General features: G+C 38.9%; 1 pseudogene; it reads left to right on the top strand.

Moving 5' to 3' along the window:
• Window positions 1-161: 161 nt before the first annotated feature.
• LOC141705513 (granule-bound starch synthase 1, chloroplastic/amyloplastic-like) lies at window positions 162-1,220 on the top strand (annotated as a pseudogene).
• Window positions 1,221-6,243: the final 5,023 nt, after the last annotated feature.

The following is a 6,243-nucleotide window of genomic DNA, read 5'->3' as shown; positions in this document are numbered from 1 at the left end:
GATCTGATATTCTTGCAACAGCTATCTCTGGATTCATAGACGAGGAAGTACAGATAATAGTTTTAGTAAGCATTTTGAAGTATTTGAGCCGAACCTCATTAGCTTATAATTCAAACAAGTAAGAAGTTCTTTACTGATGGTTGTTTTATCGCATTACTCAGGGGACTGGAAACAGCAAATGGAGAGCAGCTCGAGCAGTTGGAGATATTATACCCAGACAAGGCCAGAGGAGTGGCAAAGTTTAATGTTCCGTTGGCCCATATGATCACAGCCGGGCTGATTTTATGATTGTTCCTAGTAGATTTGAACCCTGTGGTCTCATCCAGTTGCATGCAATGCGCTATGGAACAGTAAGATAAACCTGAAATTATCTCCACCAACATAACATTATATTTGTATCGACTGCAATCATGTAACATTTAACCATCCACTGCAGGTACCCATAGTTGCATCAACTGGTGGGCTAGTGGATACAGTCAAAGAAGGTTATACAGGGTTTCAGATGGGAGCCTTTAATGTTGAAGTAAGAACCTCCTTTTACGTCAAACAACCAGATGATTTTGTTTCCAAATTTAATGTAAACCGATGCTCAATCTACATATATTGTATTGTTTCCAGTGTGAAACAGTTGATCCCGCAGATGTCATGGCAATTGTGACAACTGTGAAAAAAGCAATAACAACTTATAGAACTTCATCTTTAACCAAGATGATCATGAATTGCATGGCTCAAGATCTATCATGGAAGGTTAGCATAAAAATGCACTTCTGCAAAACATTTGACTAAAATTACTGAATAAAGTGATCCATGAAACTGGAGTCATAACTCGCTGTTAATAGAAGTAACTTTTGACATTGCACAGGGACCTGCAAAGAAGTGGGAGGAGTGTTGTTAAGTTTGGGGGCAGCTGGGAGTGAACCCGGAATTGAAGGTGATGAAATTGCACCTCTAGCAAAGGAAAATGTTGCAACTCCGTGAGGATTTGGAGCTTGAGGCCCTGTGCCAGGTGACTTTATCTCGCCAGTGACAGTGACGGTAGAATGTGTGCCTACTTTTTCTTCCTGCACCTCGCCATATATGTTGGAATTTAAGAAAGCAGGTGTATCGACCTGCCTGCAGTTTTAAAAAAAATAATCATACTGTATTATGTTTCTGGAAGTACAAATGTGTAATTCTTGTATTTTTAAAAATTTATATACAAGTGTTGCTGTGTTGTCACAGTCAAAGTGTGCCACTTACCATTGGGTTAAATGAATAATTCATCACTTTATACATAGTAACTTGCAATTGAGTTACTAAGTAAAAAAAAGTTTTAAGTCAGCTAATGAAAGTACTCTCAAAAAATTTGCGTTGATTTACTCCCGTCAGTCCTGACAAAATTTGTAACGGTTTGCTGAGTTGGTCTTGCTTACACGGCAATACCTGCAAAATCAACAACAACATAACAGCAATTCGACTGAAATAATCAATTGAATCATCACCTCCACTTCCTCTCTCATTTTCACCACTACCTACATCCCTCTCTGCTCATATTTCCAATCCAGGTTAAAAGAGGAATTGGAAGATATTCATAATTCATAGGGATAAATTATGAAAAGATATTCATAAATAGGGCCGCCTTAATTTTTGCTCCATATCTCGTGTATTACAGCCTACGAGAATTATTCGGAAACCTAGTTTCATTTGTTTCAGCCCCGATTCACTTAAGAACGTCCCCAAATAAACGCGAACGCAATTTCATGAATCCATAGGGATAAATTATGAAAAGATATCAATAAAACGAGCACCTCAATTTTTGCTTCATACCTCGTGTACTGCCTACGAGAATTATACGGAAACCCAGTTTCATTCATTTCAGCCCCGATACACTTACAGACAACCCCAAATAAACGCGAATGCAATTTCTTAAATCCATGGGATAAATTATTAGAAGATATTCATAAAACGGGCTGCCTCAATTTTTGCTCCATACCTCTGTACTACTGCCTAGAGAATTATTCGGAAACCCAGTTTCCTTCATTTCAGCTCCGATTCACATACGGACGACCCCAAATAAACGCGAATGCAATTTCATAATCCATAGGGATAAATTATTAGAAGATATCGATAAACGGGCCGCCTCAATTTTTGCTCCATACCTCGTGTACTACTATCTACGAGAATTATTCGGAAACCTAGTTCCATTCGTTTCAGCCCCGATTCACTTACGGACGCCCCCAAATAAACGCGAATGTAATTTCATAAATCCATAGGGATAAGTTATGAAAAGATATCCATCAAAAAGGACCGCCTCAATTTTTTCACCATACCTCGTGTACGCCAACAAGAATTATTCGGAAACCTAGTTCCATTCTTTCAGCCCCGATTCACTTACGGACGACCCCAAATAAACGCGAATGCAATTTCATAAATTCATAGGATAAATTATGAAAAGATATCCATAAAACGGGCTGCCTCAATTTTTGCACCATACCTCGTGTATATACTATCTACGAGAATTATTCGGATACATAGTTCCATTCGTTTCGGCCCCGTTTCACTTTCGGATGACCCCAAATAAACATTAATGCAATTTCATAAATCCATAGGGATAAATTATGAAAAGATATCCATAAATCGGTATGCCTCAATTTTTGCTCCATACCTCGTGTACTACTGCCTACGAGAATTATTCGGAAACCTAGTTCCATTCGTTTCAGCCCCGATTCACTTACGGACATCCCCAAATAAACGCGAACGCATTTTCATAAATCCATAGGGATAAATTATAAAAATTTATCCATAAATCGGGCCGCCTCAATTTTTGCTCCATACCTCGTGTACTACAGCCTACGAGAATTATTCGGAAACCCAGTTCCATTCATTTCAGCCCCGATTCAGTTACGGACGTCCCCAACTAAACGCGAACGCAATTTCATAAATCCATAAGGATAAATTATGAAAAGATATCCATAAATCGGGCCGCCTCAATTTTTGCTCCATACCTCGTGTACTACAGCCTACGAGAATTATTCGGAAACCCAGTTCCATTCGTTTCAGCCCCGATTCACTTACGGACGTCCCCAAATAAATGCGAACGCAATTTCATAAATCCATAGGGATAAATTATGAAAAGATATCAATAAAATGGGCCGCCTCAATTTTTGCTCCATACCTCGTGTACTACTACCTACGAGAATTATTCGGTAACCCAGTTCCATTCGTTTCAGCCCCGATTCACTTATGGACGACCCCAAATAAATGCGAATGCAATTTTATAAATCCATAGGGATAAATTATTAGAAGATATCCATAAAACGGGTTGCCTCAATTTTTGCTCAATACCTCGTGTACTACGCCTAGAGAATTATTCGAAAATCCAGTTCCATTCGTTTCAGCCCCGATTCACTTACGGACGACCCCAAAAAACGAGAATGCAATATCATAAATACATAGGGATAAATTATTAGAAGATTCCATAAAACTGGAGCCTCAATTTTTGCTCCATACCTCGTGCACTACTACTGCCTACGAGAATTATTCGGAAACCCAGTTCCATTCGTTTTAGCCCTGATTCATTTACGGACGACCCCAAATAAATGTAAATGTAATTTCATAAATCCATAGGGATAAATTATGAAAAGATATCCATAAAACGGGCCGCCTCAATTTTTGCTCCATACCTCGTGTACTACTGCCTACGGAATTATTCGGAAACCCACTTCCATTCGTTTCAGCCCCGATTCACTTACGGACGACCCCAAATAAACGCGAATGCAATTTCATAAATCCATAGGGATAAATTATTAGAAGATATCCACAAAACGAGTTGCCTCAATTTTTGCTCAATACCTCGTGTCTACGCCTAGAGAATTATTCGGAAACCCAATTCCATTCGTTTCAGCCCCGATTCACTTACGGACAACCCCAAATAAACGCGAATGCAATTTCATAAATCCATAGGGATAAATTATGAAAATATATCCATAAAATCGGCACGCCTCAATTTTTGCTCCATAACTCGTGTACTACTACTGCCTACGAGAATTATTCGGAAACCTAGTTCCATTCGTTTCAGCCCCGATTCACTTACGGACGTCCCCAAATAAACGCGAACACAATTTCATAAATCCATAAGGATAAATTATGAAAAGATATCCATAAAACGGGCCACCTCAATTTTTGCTCCATACCTCGTGTACTACTGCCCACGAGAATTATTCGGAAACCTAGTTTCATTCGTTTCAGCCCCGATTCACTTACGAACGACCCCAAATAAACGCGAATGCAACTTCATAAATCCATAGGGATAAATTATGAAAGATATGCATAAAACGGGCCGCCTCAATTTTTGCTCCATATCTCGTGTACTACTACTGCCTACGAGAGTTATTCAGAAACCCAGTTCCATTCGTTTCAGCCCCGATTTCAATTACGGACGACCCCAAATAAACGCTAATGTAATTTCATAAATACATAGGGATAAATTATGAAAATATATCCATAAAACGGGCCGCCTCAATTTTTGCTCCATACCTCGTGTACTACTGCCTACGAGAATTATTCGGAAACCTAGTCCCATTCCTTTCAGCCCCGATTCACTTACGGACGTCCCCAAATAAACGCGAATGCAATTTCAAAAATCCATAGGGATAAATTATGAAAAGATATCCATAAAACGGGCCTCCTCAATTTTTTCACCATACCTCATGTACTACTGCCTACAAGAATTATTCGGAAACCTAGTTCCATTCGTTTCAACCCCGATTCACTTACGGACGACACCAAATAAACGCAAATACAATTTCATAAATCCATAGGATAAATTATGAAAAGATATACATAAAATGGGCCGCCTCCATTTTTGCACCATACCTCGTGTATTACTGCCTACGAGAATTATTCAGATACATAGTTCCATTCGTTTCAGCCCCGATTCACTTTCGGACGACCCCAAATAAACGCAAATGCAATTTCAAAAATCCATAGGGATAAATTATGAAAAGATCAATAAAATGGGCCGCCTCAATTTTTGCTGCACACCTTGTGTACTACTGCCTAGGAGAATTATTCGAAAACTTAGTTGCATTCGTTTCAACCCTGATTTACTTACGGACGACCCAAAATAAACGCGAATGCAATTTTATAAATCCATAGGGATAAATTATTAAAAGATATCCATAAAATGGGTTGCTTCAATTTTTGCTCAATACCTCGTGTACTACGCCTAGAGAATTATTCGGAAATCCAGTTCCATTCGTTTCAGCCCGATTCAGTTACGGACGACCCCAAATAAACGCGAATATAATTTCATAAATCCATAGGGATAAATTTTTAGAAGATATCCATAAAATTGGCTGCCTCAATTTTTGCTCCATACCTCGTGTACTACTACTCCCTACGAGAATTATTCGGAAACCCAGTTCCATTCGTTTCAGCCCCGATTCATTTACGGACGACGCCAAATAAAAGCGAATGTAATTTCATAAATCCATAGGGATAAATTATGAAAAGATATCCATATGGGCCGCCTCAATTTTTTCTCCATACCTCGTGTACTACTGCCCACGAGAATTATTCGGAAACCCAGTTTCATTCGTTTCAGCCCCGATTCACTTACGGACGACCCCAAATAAACGTGAATGCAATTTAATAAATCCATAGGGATAAATTATGAAAAGATATCCACAAAACGAGCCACCTCAATTTTTGCTCCATACCTCGTGTACTACTACTGCCTACGAGAATTATTCGGAAACCTAGTTCCATTCGTTTCAGCCCCGATTCACTTACGGACGTCCCCAAATAAACGCGAATGCAATTTCATTAATTCATAGGGATAAATTATGAAAAATATCTATAAAATGGGCCACCTCAATTTTTTCACCATACCTCGTATATTACTGCCTACGAGAATTATTCGGAAACCTAGTTCCATTCGTTTCAGCCCCGATTCACTTACGGACGATCCCAAATAAACGCGAATGCAATTTCATAAATCCATAGGATAAATTATGAAAAGATATCCATAAAATGGGCTGCCTCAATTTTTGTACCATACCTTGTGTACTACTCCCTACGAGAATTATTCGGAAACCTAGTTCCATTCGTTTCAGCCCTGATTCACATATGAACGTCCCCAAATAAACGCGAATGTAATTTCATAAATCCATAGGGATAAATTATGAAAATATATCCATAAATCGGGACACCTCAATTTTTGCTCCATACCTCGTGTACTACAACCTACGAGAATTATTGGGA

Source organism: Apium graveolens, unplaced genomic scaffold, assembly GCF_009905375.1.
Source record: "Apium graveolens cultivar Ventura unplaced genomic scaffold, ASM990537v1 ctg8978, whole genome shotgun sequence".
In the NCBI taxonomy this organism is placed as follows: Eukaryota; Viridiplantae; Streptophyta; class Magnoliopsida; order Apiales; family Apiaceae; genus Apium; species Apium graveolens.
The sequence above is the reverse complement of the archived record's forward strand: the minus strand, read 5'-3'. Positions and strand labels throughout refer to the sequence as shown.